The following is a 25,022-nucleotide window of genomic DNA, read 5'->3' on the forward strand; positions in this document are numbered from 1 at the left end:
TTTGTTACCAAGGAGCAGACTTATTCCTGTAGGTTTTTCCAGTTGCTTTCCCCAGGTCAAATGTTCTTTTTCCCAGTTAGATTGCCTCAGTCACTGATTAGAAATGCCCATTCTAAAAGGTACCACCACACTGTGTCTCTGAGACCAACGTGCATTTAACCCAGAGTGGACAGAGTCCTCCTCAAGTCCAGCATCAACACAGTGGAATCAAAACATTAAAAAAAATTTAAAAGGGGTTTTGTCGAGACAGCAGGAATGGCTCCCCTGTGCTGCTACCTCACAGCTCCTGCACTGGAGCAACACATCAGTGATATTTGCTGCACAGGAAGCAGCAGGTTTTCTGACTGAGGCCACAGAAGAAATAAGCCTGTCCCTGGTCACTGGATTGCCTGGAGGTTTAACCATACCCTGCCTCTGAACCTTTACACCCACATTCCTGCTGCAGCTACAACTTCTCTTATATAAGTATTGTATTTACAAATAACCCGAATGATGGCTGTGATACACAACTAACAACAAATACACAATGTGCTCTCTCTGAGAAAAGGGTAAATACAGTCTGAAGGGCAAATGCACTCTGACATCAGCCATCTGCTTTTTCACTTCCTCAGCTCAAGCAGAAGACACACAGATCAGCACCATGACAAGAAATGTTCCCTAGGGAGATCACTGGAGGAGTGGGAATGGGGACCACCCTTCTCCCCAGAGGTGCTGGAGCCAAGATTGCTGGGGCCAGCCCATACTCACACATACAACTCTTCTTTATTCCTACATCCATTTCCTCTGCTTTTCTCTTCCATACAGAGCAGCATCAATAGAAATACTTGATTTTGAAGAGAGAGAAATTCTCCCTTGCATGTAGAAAGTGTGCCCTTGGTACCAACATGTTGTTCATGTAGTCCTTATCCTCCACAGGCCAGAAGTTTTCCCTCTTCCTTCCTCAACTTCAGAAGTCCATGGCCAACTGTATCACCAAATATTCCCTAAGCAACCACAGGGAAAAAACATATTTTGCCAAATTCTTGGTCTAAGCTTGGCCTCTTTATTCTTCCCCTTTCATTGGCAAAAATCTGTGAACAGAAAACATTCAAAGAGACACACTTCCTGTTAGCAATTTAACTGTGTTGTTTTTGATTTAATTTAATGGCTCCTTGTTCTTAGGCTGAAATCATTATCTTTTTCTTGTTACCTATCTCCTTCAGCCTTCTCTTTAATATGCTGCCAAATTTCAAATGTTCAGAAGAATCCATACACTTTAATCTCTTCCTTCAGAGAGACTGCTTTTGATTGCACCTGTCATTTTTATTATATCCTTTTATTTTGCCATCTCCTTCTCTTTTGGGGGCAATAGGACAAGACAGAAAGGACTACTGAAAAAAAAAGTTGGTCCCAGCTCACTATGACTGAACAATTATTTCTGGCATTTTATCCTCCCTTAAGTATCTTCTGATTATGGTCCTCGGGATCTTTTAGAATTTTTTTATGTGCTTTGGTTTCTTTCAGTAAAACACTCCATGTGCACTCCCTTAAATTCACATAATATTTGGAGCTAAATGATTTTTTAGATGTTCTACCAGGTGGCTATAAGAGAGATTTCAAATGCCACTGAAAGCCTAGAGAAATCATCCTGCAATTCTACTTCACTTACTGATTTGACAGGAAGCCAGCAAAGCCACAAGTGAGAAATACTGCAAGACACTCTGAAAATATTACAAAAGTGCCCAATATAACCAAGCAAATAAACTGAACAAACTCAAATTGATTTACACACTGGAAATTATAGAAGAAATTGTCTTTCTTCACTATGGAACCATTCCCTGCACACCCAGAAGTGGCCCATGCACACTGAAGATGCTCCTGGTTAATATTTTTAAAGTACCATCTTCAAAGTCAGCCAAGATGACAAAAACACACCTGAGCACCATGCCAACACTATTACAGCTCCATAATAATTAAATCCATTAATCCTTGTACTCATTTGTTTATCCAGTGAAGGTGAAAACTTTGGGTCAGTGTGCATGCCAGCCTCCTCTAAGTTCAAATTCAACCAGTGTGTTTTCAGCTATAACTAAATGCTAATAAACACTTAAATCCATGGCAGCTGAAATTACCAACACATGCATCAGAGGCTGTTAGGAAGGTGCTCCTCACTTGAATGCATATTAGCACAGGTTCAAATTGGAAGGAATTACTGGAACTCCCTCAGTGTAAAACCTCTATTGATTCTGGCTGCTCTGGAATAGGATATTCACCCCAATCTCTGCCTGTCTGGCACATTCACTGACTCAAAACCTAATGCATGAGACATTGTACAAATTACAAGAAAAGATAATTACATTTCTCTTATGCTACATAATTTTGGCTATGGAAAGTTCTATTATGAGTTTATAACCTCCATTAGGTTTATAATGTCTGAATTCTGTGCACTGAGTAACAAGGCTGACAAGAAGGTGATAAGGGAGCAGGGGGAAAAGGGACTGAGGACTTTTTTTCATATTTTTCTTTTATCTTTTTGCTATAAATTGAGTCTTCTGGCTCTAGGAGCCATAAATTAAATCATTCCTCCCTGGAAGAGAAAGGAAAATATCAGGGAAATAGCTCTCTGCTGGCTGAACAACCACTGCATGGGTGGTTATTTCTATAACAGAACATACCAAGTACCCCAGGTTTTTAATATCACTCTAGCTCAAACACAGCCAAAGGTAAACCATTAGTAGGAATGGAATGACTTCTTCTAAAGAAACCAACACTTCCTTCTTTGCAATGGCTCATTTCAGTCCCTTATCTAGCAATGCTTTATGCTAAACATCAACAGCCACAGAGATAAGAAAATATCATCCAAATAAAGTCACCCTCTGTTCAGTATTACCAGTTTGCCCTGGAGCACTCCAAACCCAGCACCAGTTATTACAAGAAAAGGGAATACTTTACCAGGGGCAGGATGTTCCTTGGATCATCCACACCTTCAAGCAAGCATTGTGCCTCCTTTGCAAAAAAAAAACAACCCAAGTCCCAAGTGGAAGGCTGAGCTGGGTGTGATCCCAGAAGGCAGCAGGGGACACGGAATTCCCTACAGCACAATAAGGACAAACTGAGACAGCCTTTTCTCCCTGCAGCTTATGGCAAATACTTGGACTTAAATTTGATAAGGCACCAGAAAAAAAGAATCTAATCTCAATCTGAATCTGCACAGGCTAATTACCCAGGGGAAATCAGTGTTAGAATTATTTTTAGCACTAACAAGTATCACAGGGAGTGCACTGATGCAGTGCAGGTAAAATCTTCATTGCACAGGTGATTTGCTGCTAAAGCAGGGTCATGGCTTGGGCAGCTTCCAAATCTTCCCACTGAGCTTAAGCTTCCCTGTAGGGCTTCAAATGATGCCAGTCTGTGGATAGAAATCCTGCTCTTCTGCTGCTCTGCTGTAACAGGTTCATTTGCAGAGCATAGCAGGATGCTGAACTCAAATATATAAAATAAAATAGAGACTTGACCTGTTGCTGTCAGCCAGACTAGAACAAGTGCTTCATGAGAAACAATTTTACATGCTTCAATGGAAACAAGATATCCAAAACAAACCAGCTTTATTTTCTTGATGTGGGATGAAAGAAATCTACAGTCTCTGCAGAAGATCACAAGTAACATCCAGGGTAAATACAAAGCTTAAAGAAAACCTGTTTGTCACAAACACACGAAACAAGCACACATCCTCCTCCACTTAGCAGCAAGAGAGGAACAGGGCCACTTTAACTCCTTAGAGGCTCTTTTGCACAATCTGCAGGGCTTTTTTCTCAACATTTATGAGCAGACAGTAACTAGGAGAAATAAGAGAACCACCAGCTGCTACAAGCATCTTAAAATAGCATCTGATAGTGAAAGTTACTGAGAAAACACCGTGCACCTGCCTCCAGCTCATGAAAGTATTGCTTTCATTTTGCTTCTGTCTCTTCTAAAACAGAAGAAAAATGATGAGTATGTATAGAGGAAATGAAGGAGGAAGTGTTTGGGTGTATTTTTACAAACATATTTCACAAGTCCCTTCCACTCTTCTGAGCTTCCTTCAAAGTATTGTGGCTTGCAGTTGTACCTGTGCAAGCAAAAAGGCCCCTTCAACCCTTCCAGTGGAAGTTGTGGGATTGTACCAGAACAGGGCAATCAGATACGATCTTTACAGGGCAAACAACACCTGCTGAGCAGCAGAGCTCCCCAGGGACACCTGTGCACAAAGATCTGCTTCCTGCAGTGATGATGTGCACCTCAAACCAGACTCCAAGGAAGATCCTGGAGGGGCAGATCCTTCTCCTGGAGGCACTGTGCCGTCTGCTGAGATCCCACCAGCAACTGGGACACTTCTTCCCCACTGACTGAATCTGGTTTATCATTTGTCTCGTTGTTCTCATTCCCATCAGAAGGTCCCTGGGAATGCTGGCACCTGGAGCAGGGCACCAGGAGGAGCAGGGGGAGAGGGAAAGCTGGTGAGCAGCAAGGGGAAGGAGAGGTGTAGGTACACACAGAGTAAGAATGAGATAAAAAGAGCTCTAAAGTGACTGAGCTCACATGAGGGACAAGACAAAACCAGGACAGAAGCAGGGACAGACATGCTGAGGGAGCTGGCCTGCTGGAGGAGCTCTGTAGGGAGTCCAGCCCTGCAGCCTCCTCCCTCCTCACTCTCTCCTTCCAGCCCCTGCTCACCTCCCTCATAACAAAAGGTTTATTTTTATAACAAGAGGTGCACAGAAATAGATCCTCCCTTTCCATAACTCTCAGGGAAAACAAACCTAGGAAGGAAACCAGAGACTCACTTCCACTGGAGGCCAAATCAACTCATGCCTTTTACTAGCACTTAAATCATATATTTCAATAAGACCAGCTTGTGACTATACGCAAATTACTTGTCCATGTGCCAGCATTTCTCCCTAAATAACTACTATTACTGTCACACTTCTTATCAAATTTCAGTGACTATAGAGGAGAGGTCTAATAAAAGCTCTTTGTGATTCTTTATTTAACAATTTACCAAAATAACCCAAACGGAACACTCTTGATTCATAAAAATGCCCTGATGACAACTTGAGCAGGAGAAAAACCTACTGGTTTGCCCTTTTTTTATTTTCTCCTTACTACAGCATGCTCCTCTTTCCAACAGTGCCATGGCACAAGCCAGGCTCAGAACTTCAGTGTATCTGCAGGTAAAGTGAACCAATGTTTCTGCTGTCTTTTAATTCCCAAAGGCAGGAGGCTGAAGATCCCTAAAGAAAAGAGAGTTTGGTGTGTTGCAGCATGGCACTGAATGAGGGAATTGCACCAGCAATTCCCAGAAAATCAGCAGCCCTGATTTACTGCAAGAGCAACAGGTCTCCCTACAGAAAATAACAGCACTTAAATCCCTGGAGCTGTGCATCACACGGAGAAAGAAGGGACACAGACAGAGAAAGCCCTTAGCAATCTCCTGGTGAACTCAGGTGTTTGAGGGTCTCATCCTGGACAGTAATTTAGTACTTTAAATATGAAGAGGCCAATGCACACAACTAAAACCAGTCACCTTGCTCCCCTGAAGTCATGACAGCAAAGTGTTCAGCACACAGATGGCAGCAAACCCAAAGACTCCTTTAACTCCTTTAAACTTCCCTTTTTTCCAGCTGTAAGGACTGAACATATGCCAGCACACATCTCTAAATGCCAGTCATTTTTCACAGGAAACAGACAGTATTGAGGTTTCTCTTTCTATTCACCTTCTGAGCTTTCAGCCTCCTGGAACTCGAAATCTGCATCTTGTCTCCAGTTTCTGTTACAGCATTACTTTCTCATTGAGAAAATCAGGTAAAGTTTGCAAATTTAACTCATGTGCATTGGCAATTACACTTTGGACCTTCCAAAGTCTCACCACTGGGGTTTTGGTTTGCTAAAGATGAAGTCCCTACGTACAGGCAGCAGAAGCATCAATAGAAAACCAAAAACTATGCTTCCAGTAACTATTTTAAGCTTGAATAAAAGGGACAAAAATTAAAGCATAGGAATACTCTGCTGGGATGAATAATAAGTGACCTGTTCAGGATTTTACTTGCAGAAGTTCAGAGAACCTCAACTATAGCAAAGCCTGGTTTTGTTAATTCCTGGAAGTGACCCAATCAGAAAAGCTCCACAAAACAGGAATACTGTCATTGCTGAGCTAGGATGACACCTGATGAAGCAATTTAAAATTCACTTTCAGTTTTTCTGTGATTCAATATGACAAACCTGCTCCGTGAAAACCTGCAGACACATTATGCAGCCCTTAAAAAACTATCTGTGCCTGATTCATCTGGGGCATATTTGCCATAGGCAGGGTGGGGTAGATTGCTAACTTTAAACACCTTCCCTTAAGCATATTTACAGCTCTTGCTGCCCAACCACACTGGCTTCTCCTTTGTACACTGCTACCACCGTGGGGTTTTTCTGTATGTTTTCAATCCTCCTTTCATGCACTCATAGCTCCAGGCAGCATGGTTTAGAACAGATCAAGCTGACCACTTGTCATTATCGTGCCCCATTCACATATTCTCAAAGTAAATGTTAAGTGCACAAATTATGACTACTTAGCCCCTAATTAACCAACAAAACACTGAGTTCATAATCGTGGATGTTTAGTTCTGGTGAATACTGACTAAAAGGTATTTAATTCAGCTGTCATAATTATACAATTTCCTGGCTTGGCTCATGGATTAAAATCACATAAAGCTCAAATCCAGAACTTTTCAGCAGGTGTCAACAAACCCTTTAAAGATGTAGTAATTTTTTTTAAATGGATTTAAGAGCTATTCACATTTCGGTTCCTCCATCTAGCAGATATGGACAGGAGTCACCGATCTGGCAAGTGTCTTGAAATGCAAACTGCTCACAGTCAGCTGAACAGACCTGCAGGTTTTCTGGTTCAAACACCTTTTGCACCCAAGTAGGTGAATGTTTGATCAGCTTACGTTTGCTTACTATCAAAGACCAGACAGATTATTTGTTAAATGCTACTATGAAGCTTTTGGTGAATGGGAGGAATGAGAAGCCTTCCTGAACACAAAATCCTTGTAGTGAGATTTGTATCTTGAAGTTTTACAGAGCTGAAGAAAATTCAGCCACTTATACAATAAAATAAATTAAAATCGCACCACAAGCACAAAGGCACCATTCCCACAATTTGAATTTGAGTAGGGAGCATTTATTCTAAAATAATTACAAGCAATCCCAAATAGATTCTACAAAATCCACTACAATATATAACTGGAATTAGATGTTTGCATTCAAAAAGGAAAACAAGACAAAATAAACTCTCCAGTTAATTGTTTCCAAGTCGAAGAAGCTGGGAACAAAGCCTGCTATTGAATGAACATTAATGATCTGCCATTTGGATCTGCAGATGTTTCCCATGAGGGAAGACAGCAAAAAAACATTCCTCTTCAAACCCAGGGAAGCAGCGACAAGGGGATGAGTTATGTTCATTCATTTGGATATTTTTATTTGAAATTGTCAAAACCATTAGGTTCAATAAGACTTTACTTCAAGGGAAACCTGCATCCAATAAAATTTTCAAAGAACTGAGCTCTTAATCTCTCCTCACTTAAACCCAAATGAGTCAGACTTTCAAAAAAAAGAACTTTCACAACCGTGATAAAGTGAGCTAAGGGAGAGACTGCCCCATCCTCGCTGACAGCTCCTGATCATCACCACCTCCACATCAATGGCAACACAGACAAATGCCTGCTCAAATAAATCAGCATGGCCCCCTCATTTCCATTCACCCCCATTTAGAAATTATCAAACAATATAGATTATATACCCTGCCCTGGCTAGAAACTTAACTTCTAGAGCAGGGCTTATCTGTCTGGGAGGAGAGAATGAAAATTTACACTCATAAATCCTGAAAAGACAGAGCTGCTCCTGTGCCTTAATTCACGGTGTTACGCAAAAGCAGAACTGTTTTATTTCTAAATTGGCTCTGATCTCAAGGCAGTAAAGCTATACAATTCCAAGAATTCCCAAAACAGTGAAATTTTCCCAAACCTGTTTCCAGTAAAGCAAAGTTTACTCCACAGACTACATCTATAGCTCTAGGAGTAGGCAACAGGAAGAATTGTCAAGGGTACAAGTGCTTCCCAGAAAGGAAGGATATGAATAAGATCTCTCTTTATTTCTCCCCATCCCAAAAGGCCAACAAAACCAAACAAAGATCTCAAAAGCTACGTTTGTATTTAGCTCGCGTTTTAGCAAGTTGTTTTTGTGGGAAAGTGAAAACAAGCCAGTGAAGGAGCATCTGTGTAAATACACCAGAAGCAGGCACCCACCACGGCAGGAGGAAAAGTCACCCCCTGGGTCACTGTGCTCTGTCTCTCACCACCACTGACCAAAACACCAGGAGCAGCAAGCAAATTAATAGTTTGAACTAAAGACCACCAGAAATTGTTACCAAGAGGCTCTCCTTTAAGGCCAAAGGTGGTCACAGAGTACATCCAACCTACCCAATATGAGGGTTCTCTCTGGTGGCAGGAGGGGTTGGACACCTACATGATCAGACTGGAAGATCCAGCTTCAATTCCACAGGCAGACTTGAAGACTCTGAGCTCTGGGGTCTGTTTTCCTCAGAAGTCAATAGGAAAGCACAGACACTATCTGTCCCCATCAGTCCCCATCTAAGGTTTGACAGGAGGCAGTGAAAGAATCAGAGCAAGGGATAAAAAAATGCCTAAAGGTCAGCAGGCTGCTTATGTGAAGGAAAGAACAAAAAAAGTCTTCGTAGAAAAGCAGTGTGCATTTTTTTCTATTTAAAAAATAGAAATGAAAACTAAAATTATGACATAGTCCAGATTTTCCCACAATAATCCAATTATTTCACAATGCAGTTTTGCAGCAGCACTGTAGCCTTGCAAAAGGTCAACTCCATCTGTGTTCTTTACAGATTACATTTATGAATAGCCAGTTAATCAAAACTTAAGGAAACACAGCATCCTATTTACTTCAAGTTTTTTTCACCAAGTGTGGAAATTGAAGCTGCATCTAATGTTCACCTGTTTGAAACTATTCCAGACAAAACAGCAATGATCCCAGGAAAACCCATCCAAATTTCCATCACACACAGGACACAAGGGGACCACATCACTCCAAATATCCACTTAGCCCAATAAGCTGCCTCTAACTCTGACCAAAAACAGATGCTCAGGGAAAGACTATAAGGTCACAAAATCATACTGTGATTCTGCCTGCAAATTAATCCTTGTTTCCAGGAATCTGTGATTTAGGAGCCGCTTCAGCTAGAAATTGTACCTGCATCTTTGTGATGAACAGCCCCCGGTGTTTTCTCTCTTAATTTGCCAAAAAACTTCTAAAATTCATTTATTTCTTTAACAGGAAGATACTGGGGGAATGAGCTCCACGGATAAATTATGCTTGTGTGAAGCAGAAGCATAATTTAGCTGTGGAAGATTTTTTTTTTTAATTGAAGAGTATCTTAGGGGAAAAAAAAATCTTTGAATCTTGTTCATTTATTCTTACCTCTTTAACATCTTGAATTATGTGAAATTATAAATAATTGTTCTCTGTTTACTCCACATCACTCAGATTATTCCCACTCCTGCATTCTCCTCTCTAATGAACTCTTAATTGAAAGAGAAGTTCATTCAAGGAACCTGGTTACTGTTACACCATCCAAACCTGGCTGACCTGGCACACACCACAGGCTTCCCCCACCCCCAAGATAATTGATTTGTCTGAATATATAACGTAGTGCAAAACAACCTAAGTTCAAAACCATCTAAGAATGTTTCAAGAAAAGGCAATTACCATCTAATTTTCTACAGTCTTTACAAATATTTTACCAAGTAATTTCAAAGTTGAAAGAATAGTTTAAAGGGTTTGAAAATTACCTCTGGCTGTGTAGCTTTTTAAAGGACTGAAGTTTTTGATTAAGAAAAACTTGTAATCCCTAAATATTTTAAAAAATTTAGAGCAAGATCCTCCTTTATATCACTCCAGAGTAGGTTTCTGATGAGTTACTATAAATACAATTATATTTCTGCAAGTGTTTACCCTGGCGCAGCGAGGCATGAGGCCACAGGGGTGCCAAAAGTCAAATGTGCCTCAGGAGGTGACATCCTCAGGGCAGGACAGACAGACTGCACATCCACAGTGCCTTGCAGCTCAGAAGACACCCAATATCCAGAGAAGATAGAGAACATCTAACAGAAACAAAGTCTCTATCAACAAAGCTTCCTTACTACTGATCCCTAAATTGAACCAAAACCATCTGCCCACGCAGCAATCAACCCACTCCGTGGCTATGCTGGTGAACCTGTAGTTACACCCAAGCTAATTTCTCCAAGGCAGAAATTGCCAGGCATATAAAAAGGAGATCAATCATTTGATCTAACATGGAAGACTTGGCCCAGTTTCTCTTATCACTCTTGGTCTTCATTAGAATCCTCACACAGAAGACAATGGGGAGTTAATTCTTATGTGGATCACAGAAAATCTTATGTGGATTACAGTGGGATACACAAAGAAAGCCTTGATATTGAGACATGTAAATTGTCCAAATAGGAATATTCCATCTGGTTCTATGATGATTTTACAGCATCATCATCTCAGGAAACAGAGGTGCACTCAGGATCAGCTGTTACACTGATACATGATTTAAAATCAGAGTTCAAGGTACTCGTGGTTCCAACATCCTCACAATCCTGAAAAGTCTAGTTAAGTCTTGAGAAACAGACCCCTTGAGCCCAGGGAACATTTAAATGCTTAAGCTGAATAGGAAACAGATTGAAAAAAAAAGTTCTTTTTCTTATAAACAAGCTCCTATACAAGCGTGTTATCTAATAAGTACAACTGGAAGTAAAATGGGAATGTGGGAAAAGTGCCAATATAAATCCTCCAATTCTGAGGAAATCAGGAGCAATTTTCCAACTCAAGGGTGGAAACAACACAGAGGAAATGCAGAGCATACTTGGCATGCTTTGCTCTCCTCTGCTGAGGTAAAGCTTCCCTGTCCCCTGTGCCCAGGCAGAGGGACCCCAGGATGAGACCCCCAACCCTCTGCACTTTGGGACACTGGAATCCAAAACCTTACACTAGAATTAGTTCATGGTACAGGTGATGGGTGAACAGAACAGTTAAAACCCAAAATTCTCACAATGAAGTGACAGCACAAGTTGTTACACACATCCTGCCTCAATCTGACAGCCACTGGTGGGGGCCTCATGCCAACCTTCTGCTGTCTATGAAAATTAAAGATAAAATGGGCAAATCTGCACAGTGTAGACTAAAGGAGGAGAAGAACACACTCAGTATTGCCTGGAAATGTCTGTGGGACCAACCAAGAAACTTCTGGGGTGAGGTTTATTCCCATTCCCAAGCCCACTCCAGCCACACACACAACCTGACTCCAGCTCCACCAAATCCCACTGAACTTCAATATCCAAGGTGCAACCACTGTTCTCCCCAGGAGTGTTCCTTACAGGTAGATTTTTTTAATAATCATCTGTTCAAGTAAGAGGTACAGTGAGTCCAAAAGCAGCGGCTTAATTACCAAATGAAAAAGACACCGGGGGAAAAAAAAAAAAAACTTCAGTGAAATGAGTGGAATTGAGTCAGTTATGGTTCTAATTACCTTGAATGACATGATAAGCAACACTTCTAGCACTGGCACAGCCTCATGCACAGTCCCAGGAGGGGATGATTACAGGAATCCCCAGGCTGTTTAGACACCCACCTTCCTGTCAATGACAGCAGTGCCTCTCCTCATGCCCTTGTTTATAATTGACACCTTAAACCCACACAACTACAAACTATCCCATAGCTCCTTTAACATAATCAAAGTTAAACCTGTCTAAACTGCACAAAATTTACCATTCTTATTTTTTTAAAAGCGCAGAATTGTTAAGAAATAAAATTAAAATTTCCTCTCTGCACCATTTTTGATTTTTTCCTGCCACAAGTATGGCAAAGTGAAACTACACATACTGAATCCATCTTCAGGCTACAGCACATGCAAGTTTATTTGCTTTATGATAAGCTATTTTATGATGGCATTGAACAGCAGCAAGAAATCAAACAAGTAAGATTATTACTCAAATACACTCATTCATCTTGACAGCTAAATCGACTCTCTCAACAGTATCATTTCTGAGAATTACTACAAAATACGTGACAAATTCTACAGTTTAATCACAGTAACCTAATAGGAAGATATCCAGGTGAGAGCTTCTATTTTCTTAATGCCTCGTAGCAGCAATTCAGCTTTCAGTGTGCTTTGGCCAACCGACTGTCATAAAACTAAGGGCACCAACTGGATCCCTGCCAGTTGCCATAGTTGTGCTAGGCAAATATCAATGAAAATTCACACTATTTCTCATTACAACTATATGAGCAGCTCTTTAAAAAACAAATTAAAAGAAAAGCTACCAAAACGCCTCCCCGCCAAAAAAAAAAAAAAAAAAAAAAAAAAAAAAAAACCACCCAAAACTAAACAAACTATGCCTTATGCACTACATTTCCTTTAAAGTTACCCTTAGAACAACTCCACTATGTCAATGCACTTGTGTGAATATTCCACTTTGTTGTTTGTTTTTAGTTTAGGGATTGTTTTATTATTACTGTTAAGTGGCTTATTTATTTAGTCAAAGTCAACAGCCAACCAACTCAATTTCAGCCAGCAAGTGCACATGGGGATGCGTCGGTTCAGTGAGAGCTGCCTGAGGAAGCAGAGAATTTCCCCAGCATCATTTTCTCACATCAACGGCAACAAAAAGCATCATTCACACGAGGTGCGAGTCCCAGGAACAGCATCGCACAGCAAAAAAAGCAAAGTAACCCCGAGCCTGCCGCGGCAAAGTTCGTTCTGCGGGGTGCCTGGGGAAGCATCAGCAGCGGAACAGAGAGAGCGACCGAGCTGGCAGAAAACGGGCGAAACCCGCCAGACCTCAAAAAAGCAAACAAACAACAAGAAAAAACCCCAAACTACAGAACCACCCTCCCCGAACCCGCCGGGCTGCCCTGTCCAGGCGCGCTGCCCTCCTTTACCTGCCGGCCGCGCCCGCAGCCGCCCATCGGACTCGCTCCGAGCCGCTCCCGGCCGGGCACGTGAGGCTGTCGCCGCTGTCACCGCCGCCCCGTGTGGCCCCGTCCCTGTCCCCGTCCCCTCCCGCCTGCCGGGGCGGTGCCGCCGCCGGCGCCTCCCTGCGCGCTCCGCTGCCCGCCCGCCCCCGAACCTCCGGGGCTGCCCGCAACCCGCCCCGCCGGCATCCGCTGCGCGCCGCTTCCCGGGCATCCCCCTGGAGCATCCTCTTGGGACATCCCCCTGGAGAATCTTCCTGGGGCATTCCCGTGGAGCATCCTCCTGGGGCATCCCCCTTGGAGAATCCTCCTGGAGCATCTTCTTGGAGCATCCTCCTGGAGCATCCCCCTGGAGAATCTTCCTGGGGCATACCCGTGGAGCATACTCCTGGGGCATCCCCTTGGAGCATCGCCCTGGGGCATCGCCTTGGGGGATACCCCTGGAGCATCCTTCTGGGGCGTCCCCTTGGAGGATTTCCCTGGAGCATCCTCCTGGAACATTACCTTGACATCCCCCTGGAGCATCTTCCTGGGACATCCCCCTGGAGCATCCCCCTGCAGGTCCTGTCGCTCGCAGCATCATCCTCCCCTCCCAGACCTGCATCCTGCCCACCCACTCCACACCAAGACCAAAGCATCAAATTCCCACCAAAGCCAATACCCAGGGACATCGGGGATGAGGTTGGTAAAGGGCAGGGGACTGGCAGCACTGCCCTGGAGAGCCCTGGGTGAGGGTGGAGCTAGGAAGGAAACTACACAAATGACGACAGGCCAAGGGAAATACAATCAGCAGCAGCGCTGCTGCCACGTAACACTTGTTCTTGGCTGCATCTCCCAACACGTTTTTTTGGCAGCATCTCCAGGTGCCTGACAAGGGAGCCAAGGGCTGCAGGCGTGTTGCAGGCAAGAAAACTGAGGCAGGATTGGGTAAGGTGCTGAGCTTACCTGGTGTGTCTGCCCCTGAAACGTGGTCCCACATGTGTTTCTTCAGGAGTTTGCCATGGTGTGGAAAGGCAAACGCCTCCCAACAACGCCTTCAGTGCCAGGGTGTTTCTGGAGCACGCTGGGTCACGCACCTTCCCGGAGAGCTCACCCAGTCACCACTCCCACCTGCCCTGTTCAACAACCCTGGAGCGTGGTATCACTGCAGGAGGTGCAGAGCCATGAAATGGGGAAGGACAAGCTTGTGGTGGAACATATTTGCATTCCATATGTGTCATTCTGGTCAGAAATTACACCTTGCAGCTGACGTAGTGACACCCATCTCTCAGCATCGAGTGAAACTTGGTGATGTAACCACCTTGTGTCATTGCACAACAGAAATGGTCATGGACCTGTGGAGAAGGGTGTCACAGTGCTGGGAGTCGTTCTCTAACCACTGAATAAAAATGTGGGGAAAACAAAAATCGTTCTTCCAATTCTTACAGCAAAATCTGGAGAGGAAGAATTCACACCTATGCACAGTTCCACATGGATTCACCAAAAAAAAAGGACCAGGAGCCACCAGTTCAGGAGCTGGGAGCTACATATCAGGAAGATTATTACTTGAACACGTGAGCAATTTTAGAGGAACTGGGAAAAAAACCTGGCAATGCTTTATTTTGCCTCCTGCCTTAAAGGTCATGTTTGAAGGGCCAGATCCTGATGTTCCAGCACAAGCTCAACAACAACACTGGTTACTGCAGACAGTGTTACAGGTATACAGCAACTCCTAAATTGCATAAACCTTCCCACAGTTTGTCTACATGATGAATAGGACAGTTTTACTCAGCTCATGCAATCAAAAATCTAAGGGGAAGTTGGCTGAGATCAGAAAACTAATCAACGAGCTCAGCTGAAAACAGAGAAGAAAGGAAACTTATGGCACCAATGTTTTTGTTTTCCTTTCATCTAAACCAAGAAAAATATCAGCTTCAGATAATTAGATAACTTTAGAACTAAAACAACACAACCTTTAAAACACTTTTCTCTTAGGTGTGTGATCCCACAAAATGTGTATCAAATATAGTTCTGTGCATGTTTTGTCAAAGGCTGCAGCCAAGAGAGAAAAAAAACTCTACACATGCCCCAAGGCAATGTAATAAAGGTGGCTGCTGATTTAGGGAGTAGCAAAGGAAAGCAGCTTGTGTGTGCCTCTGCCAAAATGAAATGTAACAGTGCTCCTTGGATGCAATAGGAGAAAGAGATAGAGAAATTAAATTCTCAGAGCCAGTATGAGAAAAGCTTGCCACAACTCAGTGGCAATAAAGAGATAAATTGATTAACTCTTACAAGATTACCCAAATATGGCCTGTGCAAAACATGAGCTTGAGAAATTTTCTTGTCTTAGGCATCACATATGTATTAAAGATGCTGATAAGGCCACAGAATGCTGAATATCAAGTTCTTTGTTACTTCACTGCTAACTGAGAGAAATAAAGGAGGACAGTACTGGGAAGATCTTTGGCATGGGAGGTTTCCATCACTGGCAGGCTAAGGGGAAGAGAGTAGGAAACGTGAAACTTTGGAAATGTCACCAAGACATCAATCTGAGGGTATTCTATGGATTTATGCAATGTAATCTGAAGTCATCAAGAGCCAAGATATGCATTATTATAACAATAAGTCATTAAGTATGACTTAAAGATGAGCACTAATTAAATCCCCCTGCGAAACAGTTTGTCAAAAAAAGGGAAAAAAGGCACGGTTAAAAATACAGCAAACAGAATTATTTCAGCATGAGAAATTGAAATGTGTATGTCTAAACAAGATTTCTTATTAACTTTCTGTACTCACAAAGAGCCCCTGTACACCTTCTCTTCATGCACACAAATATTTTTCTTCTGGATTTTATTAAGGATGTCATTATCAATTCCTGTGAGGGAAGAGAAAATAAATAATTGAGAACCATAGTTGGCGTTATCAAATCCTACTCATCTTTTGTGTGAATATCTCATTTTCTCAGGAGGGAAAGAAGACCTGTCTTCTCAGCAAAGAAAAAAATAAAATTGCAACTTTTCTTCTTTACCTGCATTTTCTTACCCTGTATTCTGACATGCTGTATGCATACCCTGTATACTAAAAGAAAAAATTACCTTCTCAGCCTTTACCAAAACCTGGCTAATGTGGATCAATGTGAGTCTGCTAAAAATAATGGGTTTAGATCCTTTCCTAATTACAGGTTCAGCTGCAACCTTTCAGAGAGGCAGCAAGTGAAGCATTTATATCCAGCCCACCTCTCTGCAAAACCTCTTTGCAGCAGCACTTCTTCAGGGCTGTGAGGAAGAGGCGTGAGGGCACAGGGGCAAAAGGAGATCAAATCATAGAAGAAAACAGTCACAGAATGGTCTGGGTTGAAAGGAACCTCAAAGCTCACCCAACTCCAGCCTCCTGCCCTGGGCAGGGACAGCTCTCACTAGAACAAGTTGCTCAATCCACTTCAGCCTGGCCTTGGACAATGCCAAGGATGAGGCAGCCACATCTTCTCTGGGCACCTTGTGCCAAGACCTCATCACCCTCACAGGAAAGAATTTCTGGTGTAGATCTAACCTGATTTCCTTCCCATGGAAGTTAAACCTCCTTTTCCTGACCTCACTGCTAGTGTATCTGCTAGCAAGTTTTTGGAGCTCCATCAAGTTAAAAGCTTGTCAGTAATTCCTCCTCTTATCTCACCTACAAGTGGAAGGTGGCCACTGGAAGCACCACCAGAAGCTTTGAAGATGTTCTTATCAGGATTTTGAACGATTCTGATTGCACCCACCTGTTCACCCCCAGATTTCCTGATGTGTTTACAGCACTTGGCTTGACAGATTGCTTGGGACATTTGTGAGCCTGGGACACAGCCCCTCAGCCATGCAGCTGATAAAGGCTTTTCCAAACCCCAAAGTGAAATATCCTGCAAGAGTTGAGTGTTGTTTCATTTCTTTTGGACAGGTGGGTCCCAGAGACCTGGTGACCCCAAGAGCAGAATTACAAGTCCCTAAGTTGCAGCCCATTTTCCTTGCAGCTGAGCACCTGGTTTACAGGCAGAATTTGGAGCAGGACCAAGGGTGTGTTTGCTCCCAGCTCTTTGAGTGTTAAGCCATTCCCAGAACACAAACTAAGCCAACTGCAAGGTTTAAGTCATTCTGTGCAATTGCACAAATAAATGCACTCAAGACTTTAGGAGAATTAAGCATGTCAGTAAGTCTGGGATTAATAAATGAATAATGATAATTAGTTATGGCTTGACTGCTTGCTTTCAGCTTCAACAGGTTACCTTGAAAAACCACATATTTTCAATCCCACTTAATGTCATTATGATTCACCTTATCAGTTAAATGTGTGATACATTCTTTAGGGCTGGATTCTCTGCTCTGAAATGCCACTGACCATTTTTTTGTCTCACCTGTGGAAATGCCACATGGGCAAACCTGAGCTTAAATTTCACAGAAATGAAACCATCACAGCCTCAACCTTCCTCCTCACTTTCTCAATCCCATGCCCATGTTTGTGTGCAGCTTCACCATTTGAGCAGCACTGACAACATTTCCATCAGCTGTACAAGGAGAGAAAGAACAAAGATGTGAGACAATTGTTTCAAGCACTCAGGGTTCATTATCAGCTTTTAAATAGGCTGTATTTTGTGACAGAATTTATAATTCAGACTCTATGCAGTCATTTTCTTGACAATCCATTGAGCAGCAATGCTGAGAACTGTTCCTTGTGCAAACAATGAGCTTTCAGAACATTTGAAAATTCATCTTCTGATTCATCCCAAGAGTAGAGCAGAGCTGAGCAGTGGGTCTGTGGGCTCCTGAGACCAGCTGACAACCTCTAGAACAAAAGTGTAGTCAGGGATTTAAATCAGGGAATGTATCCAGGAATCTCCAAGGAATTTACCAGCATTAATCAATGCATCCTCATCCATCTCAGAAGTATTATCAGAAAAAAAGCCTGATACAAGCAAAGGTTTTTTTTTTTTTTTTATGATTGGCTCATGATTAGACAGGAAACCAGTGAGAGTCAGGGATAAAATATGAAACCTTGATCCTTCCAATAATATCAAAGTGATTGGTAGGGGAGGAGATGATGAATGACTTATTTTGGTTGGGGTTTTCTGCTTGTACTTCTTGAAAAGGAAAAACTGGACCCTGGTGTTTGTACCTCCCAGCCCCAAGCTCTTACCAGAGCTGCAGAGATACATTTGGTCCTTTAAAAAGGGTAGGTTAGCACTTCACAAGCTATGGAGAGTAATGCAAATAAGTTATGAACACAGGGCTGGAAAAATTTTAAAAATTAAAACAAAATCACACCAAAACAACAGCAACAAAAAACAAACCCCACCCCAAACCAGTCTTTCAATATTTTTGTAAAATTTCCCCTGTACATCCTCTCCCCATTCCTTCAAGTACAGAGTTGTTACAAGCTGATTACTGGTTTAGCATTACCTCTGCTTTCTCACAAAGGGATCATCCTGGGAAGAAGATACAGACACAAACTAGAGATTAATAGTGTGCTCCAGACCTAGTCCTGGATCTAGAGAACAGAGCATGGGGCTGGGAGTGAATGTAAGAAAGAGTTTTATTCTTTTCCAAGCTCTACCATGAAAGATATTCTTTTCCTTTATGTCTCTTTTCAGCAAAATGCATGTTCAAAAAAGAGAGTATTTTCCTACCTTGAACCATGCCTGTTGGAATGGGCATTTGCTCATAAATTGTCATCTGGGGTAGCTGAAGGAAGAAAGTTACACACACAGGTTTTAACATAGTGGTTTTCAACTGTGATTTCTAAAAATTGATAGCTAAAACTCAAGGTTTACATTCCTCACAACTGACTTGAATCAGGAAAAATAGCTGTTTGCTTTTTTATTTTTGCTACTGTTAATGTTTTGGGGGGTTTTATCACTTGATTATTGCACAAAACTCTCACTAAGCTGAAATCCACAGCCAAAAACTGGAGCACAGCAGATCCCATCCCTGCTGGTAATACATATTTCCAGGGCTGTTTAATCAGAATAACACAGAACTGCTGACACTAAGGGTTAGTCTTGTACATTCTCCTAGATGTTGAATGAATTGAATTATTCAGTGTTGAGGTTCCTGGATCAGAACAAGTGTTTACATGTAGGCATGGCCACAGATCTACTTAGAGCCTCACCTACTGTTGCTCTCCAGGTGTTATCCCATGAGCAAATAGTCAGGCTTTGTTTTACAAAACACTCACCTATGGACTCTTCTTAAATTCAATTACTTGAGTCTTTTAAATTCAATTACTTTTTAATAATAAAGACCCAGAAATTACCAAAGGTGAGCTGAGAACTACCATGACTAAGCCAAATTTGGTTTGAGAATGGCAAGCTAAAGGTGACAAGCCTGCAAAGCCAGGCCAGGTGTCACATACATCCTCAGAGCCACCAGCAGACAGATCCCTGAGGGTCCTGCTGGAATTGTTAAAGCCTACCCTGCTTCCCATGCCAAGGACAGCTGCACTTGCCAAGGAGGTTATCAATTCCATCTGCACACTGCTCCCCTGTGCCAAACATTATCACACACAGACCTGTCAGCAGGGCTGCAGCTGTGAGAGCTCATTAATCCTCTTCTGTCAAAATAAACTGCACTGGCAGAGCCCTGTTAATTAAACTCCTTCACCTTCCTCCCTTGGCAGCTGCAGACGTGTCCTAACTACCTCATCCAGGAGCATCTCCAGTCCCCACATCCCTCTCCTGTCCTGGGCTGCTCCAAGGAGGCTGGAGATGACTAAATCTGGAGGAGGGCTAATAAAACTCACCAAGCAAAGCACAGTTCCTGTGCTTCAGTGTGATATGATCAGAAATGCCAAAACCCAGCAGTGCCCATGAGCAGGCCCCGTTGGGACACGTGCCAGGTGGGATCAAAGGCTGCCCCTCACCCTGCTCCCAGCCATTGTTCTCCAGGACAGCAATTCCTAACAGGAGAGGTGCTCTGCAGAGGGGCTGACAGGCTTCAAAGCAGGTCTGTCATCCAGGCAATCTTCAGAACAGCCTGAGAGGAGGGCAGGAAATTGTGTCAGAACAAGGAAATGATAAGAATAACTGCCTATTTTTGTAACTATGAATTTGTTGGTACTGGATCATCCCACTGATCCATCAATTTCCCTGCCCTGCCTCTGTCAGGGACCAGAATTTGTCAGAGCTGAGGAAAGTGGAAACCCCACAGAAGGAATAGGGGCAATTGCACAATGCTGGAAGTTCAGGGAATTTGTCCTCAGCAGCTTCAGGAGTGGTTATGTTTGTAAATGAAAGCACAATACCCAGCAGCAATTATTCTAGCTGTGTTTTTCCTACTTCATCAGTCTGCGTGCTCCAGAATATAAACAGGAATACTGAATTACAGTAACTGGGGACTGTCTGTTTCCCAGCAAGACCAGGGGGCTCTCATTCTCTTTGCTGGTTGTGAACCAGATCTGGTGATTTCCCAGCCTACCTAGGAAAACCTACCAGGGATGCAGAGCAAAGAGCTCTGCCTGTGAAAAGGTGAAGATCTGAGGTTATTACAGAGAGTGTTGGTGGAAGAGACACAGGGTGGAGTGTGAAGTGCTGGGGTAAGGCCTCAGCTGCTATGATTTAAAACAGCCCCTGAGGCTGCTCCAATTTACTTTGGAGCCTTTCCTAGAACAAGGTTGAACATTTTACAGAGAGGACACGAAACACAAAAGCCTTTTGCACAGGCGAAACCAAATGAAACAATCCCTAGGCACAAGTGTCTAATCCCTCCTCTTCAAAAACCAGGTGGTTTGACTGGGAGTTTGAACCCTTGCATAAATCAGGCCAGGTGGAAACCCCACCTCTGTGTACACAGCTCTGTACCCTTCCCTCTGGGTTTGACAGAATCCAGCTTGAGTGTAGATAATTAGAGGGGAAAAAGCACAGAGCAGCCTCTGATATAACATAAAAATAAAAAAATGGGTGAATTTGAGGTGTAGAAGCAAGAGGCAGCACTTAGCTTTGAGAACACTCGTTAAAATTCATCTTCCACATGCCTGAGTTGTTTATGGAGGATCACCTCAGCCACTCAGCCCTGATAAACTACAAGAGCCAGTCTGGAGATTTATGGCACTGCAGCCTAAAAAAAAAAAAAACCCACCTAATTCTTGTCTCAGCAGTTTGAGGCTGACATATACAATATATATGTATAACAAAAGTACTTGGAGCTTGCTCTTCCCCCTGCCTCTCTGATAAACCCAAAAGGTTACTGTCAAGGTTTTTAATATAAACCTAGGGACCAGGGGGGTGAAAGAGCACTGAAAGGTGAGGGATGTTTCCAGGTAACAGCCAGAGCTGGCAGCCAGGTGCTTTACACATCCAGCTGCAGCACAGCTGATAAGAGATAGGCAGGCATCAATAAGTTGAGGAAAAAGTGTATTCTGCTTTGCAGAGGGATATGAAGGAAGGTTTTAGTACAGAATGACCAAACCCATTTATGTCTGTACATTTACCATCCTCAATACCTAGAACTAAGATACAACAAAGGAAAGCAGAGGAGAAAAACAACCTGTGGAGTGTGGGTGTTTTGAAGGGTTTTGTAATGTATAAATGCATTTGTAATGCATGTATGCCTTTTTATGGCATTTCAATAAAACACATGGCAAGATGTTCCAAAATGATGTATCCTTTAAGCATCTTGCCGTTAATTTTCTTTATAAATCTCCAATAGATGCAAATAATTTAGTATTGAGAAAGACTAACCAGCCAAGTTGGGAGAGACTTTGTTCTTCAAAAATCAGGATTTTTACCACTATTGCAGTGCAGCCTTAACACCAAAATGTCTTTTTTTTCCCCTAAATCCTGGGGACAACTGATGCAATCCCATTGTTCATCTGGTTCAGAGGAAACCAGGGCTGCAAATCCCCCAAGATTCTGGGGAAAGTATTCCTGCATGTTAACTTTTAAAACTCTCTTTCACCACAGACAGCATTTCCATGTTGCAAGCTGTGATGTAGCAGCCACTGAAGGAAGTTGTGACATGATTCCTCTTGCACCAGGGGGAAAACACCAGAGCATTTTACTTTCCTTTTAACCCCCAGGCGCAGTTTTCCAAGCCCCTTTCTTTCTGGGTGATGGGAGAGGAGGAGGAGGAGGAGGAGGAGGGAGAATTGTCCAGCAGTAGCACTGAGGGCTGACAGGAGGCAAGCAGATCACAGCACTGCTCCTGGCTGGAATCACACTGCAACCAAGGCTGCATTCCTGGCTGCTGCATTCCAGCTGCTGCTGCAGCCTGCCTCCACCTATGTTTTATAAAGGACTGAAGAGAGCAATTCTCTGGGATCAAGGGAGAGGGAAACCAACCTGGACCATTTGCAAATCAAATCTCTACAGGGAACAAGGAAAGTTCATGAGAGCTTAAACATCTTTTTCACACAGCAAGACAAAAACTACAGAGGTGTGTGTCTGCCTGAATTTAGCGCTAGAAAGAGTCAAATGATGCCAGGGAAACATCCCCAGAGATGCCAATCAGCACATACTCTGCTCAATATCCTTGAACTTCGAACAGTATAATTCACCAGGCACCAGCTGGTGAGTGCTTTTATTTGTTTTCCTATGAATATTCCTTTCTCAGAGATGAGACACTCTGTTCTGCTGAAGGCCAAATGTGAAATTATAATTGCAATGATGCCTGAGTGGAGCAAACTGGGAATCCTTCCAGACTCTTATTTTGAAAACATGTAAGTAGATTGGAGAGTTAGAGAAGCAACCATGGAAAGAGAGAGAGTATGTACTAGGTAAAGGAAACAAATATTTGTTTGCTTGTAAAGTACAAGTTCTTCTCCCCACCACCAGTAAACACCTTAAAATTTAGTATAGGAAAAAAGGTTTGCATTTAAAAGCAGCCCTAGAACAGGTGATCAACACAGGGGGATGTCCAAAACTTGTACTTGCTATCCCAGATGCCACAAAACACTCTTGGTACCTTAGGACCAATCTACACCTATTTCTTAGGAGATCACAAAGTATAGAAAACAAAGTTCTGCAGAAAAACATCAGATAAAATTTTCCTCTTTTTCAGTATTCCTTTAACAGAAGATATTTCATCCATGAAGATGGTAACTTTGTAACTGTAAGAAGGAGTCCCTGAAAGCAGACCCTTGTGCCACATTGGAATAGAGACTCTAAAGGTCCATGCCAATAATGGCACCAAACCCTCCAAAAATGAGCAATATTCTCTGGTCAGCCCCTGAATTATTTCCCATGCCCAGCCTGGCTCCCATTTCACCCTTTCTCTGCCTGTGGCCAATACTCCAGAATGTTCCAGAACTAGATGGGGAAGACAGATTCCCAGACTGATATAATCCTGATGGAAAAGCAAAGTCACTCTGACCAAAAAACCCTGCAATGAGCAGGGATTCAGCACCCAAACACTCACCTGTTCCACCTGGGAGAGAGGAGGGGCCACAGCTCTGAGCATCCAGGGTGTGGGGTGACAGGGACACACAGGAACAGAGAGCTCCACTGCTCTGGGACAGCACAAGGGGAGTTACTGCAAAACATCTCAGTGCCTTTTCACATGGGTGCAGTTGAACTTCATTAATTAGGAGATGCCTTCAAGGTTACCCTCCCACTGCCTCTAATCCTGTGCTCAAGCACCCAACACAGATCTTCCTGCCCCCTTCACCACCTTTGCTAAAGAATTGCATCCTCCAGAGACAAAAATCTGTTCTAGATCCTTTTCTTCACCCAGAGTTCTCACAAAACTCTTCCCAGATAGCCTGGCCTTTGAGTTCTACTCTTCTTTCAGCTCTGGAAACCCTGAGGTTCAGTGAGACTCTCCCACTTTGCCTGGTTTTGCATCACTTGGAAAATCCTAAACTGCTTGCATAAATTCAAGTGGTTATTTTGGCTGACACAAGCTGACAATCAGGTTTGCCTGAACCCTTGTAGCTGTGAAAGAGAAGTTGAGCTTCAAGAGCCTTTTAAACCCTGGTTTAATGGGTCTGGTCAGCAGAAGGGGACTCTGCCTCCTCCCCAGCCCCTTCAGAGACTCCTGCACCTTGCTGCTCACTCACCTCAGCCCACCTGGCATCAAATCCCTCTGCCAAAGCCCCCAGCAAACAGGGTAACCAGCACTGAGATGTGACATGGATCACCTGGGAACAGAAATATTTTCCAGTATCTTGGCTCTATGGAGGTGACCCCACAGGTCACACCACAGGGCTCGTTCTGGCTTCTACAGATCACACCTTCTCAATAGTTATTGGCCTTGCCCTGGCTCCCAAAGACAGAGCAGATTAACTGCTTCAGATGTGGATTCTTAAAAAGCAAATCACTTCCCACCTGAAGAGAATTTCCCTTCCAAAAATTGTTTATTAATTTGGGTTGAGTTTGCCTAAAAACGGTGCAAGATGAAAACATTTCCCCTTTTTGGTTCTCGATGCACAGGAAAAAAAAAAAACCACATGAGGGTTGGCTATTGCTTCATTTGCCTTTATGAATACTTCACATGGCTGTATTTAACATACCTTTAAACCTTTGTGAGAAGGAGTGGGAATGCTGAGAAAGTCTGATGCAGCATAAACCCTCTTAAATCTTAGAGACTGGCTCCAATCTGTGGCTCTCCAAAGAGCAAGTGTTGCACCATCACCACCATCAATTTTGTGCTTTTTGAAGAAATAGTGAAAACTTACATGGGTATCAAATTTAGCTCCACCATTTTTACAGAGAAATTAAATTTAGGACTGTTTTATTTAAAGGGTCAAAATTTCACAATTCCAGAAGGAAATAAACTTTTTTTAGGAGTCTGAATCTAAAAAAAAAAAAATAAAATTCAAGAGGAAGGAATGAAGTCTAATCTAAAAGTGAATTGATTTTCAAAATTACAGCACTAAGAATGAAGGAAAGTGCTACTTCTCTACAAGTCTATCACTCCTAACAGCTGATACATCAATGATGTACACTGACAATCTTGTTTCTAAGACTGGTAGTTAAATAGAAAATATCTTTAGGAATTTGCCAAATT

At 42.8% G+C, this 25,022-nt stretch overlaps 1 protein-coding gene across 4 annotated transcripts in view; it reads right to left on the minus strand.

Moving 5' to 3' along the window:
• MCTP2 (multiple C2 and transmembrane domain containing 2) overlaps nt 1–23,847 on the minus strand; it is a 128,507-nt gene extending 104,660 nt beyond the window's left edge. The window contains exons 1-8 of one of the 4 annotated variants that reach the window (XM_050978379.1): nt 23,433–23,847; nt 19,822–20,054; nt 18,710–18,764; nt 17,441–17,590; nt 15,850–15,928; nt 14,020–14,408; nt 12,528–12,713; nt 748–1,070 (exon numbers count right to left, since the gene is read on the minus strand). The gene's annotated coding sequence lies outside the window, so the exon portion shown is untranslated. The other 3 variants (XM_050978380.1, XM_050978382.1, XM_050978381.1) reach the window with 3 other exon arrangements.
• Between the last annotated feature and the right edge of the window lie 1,175 nt (nt 23,848–25,022).

Source organism: Serinus canaria, chromosome 10, assembly GCF_022539315.1.
Source record: "Serinus canaria isolate serCan28SL12 chromosome 10, serCan2020, whole genome shotgun sequence".
NCBI classification, from domain to species: Eukaryota; Metazoa; Chordata; class Aves; order Passeriformes; family Fringillidae; genus Serinus; species Serinus canaria.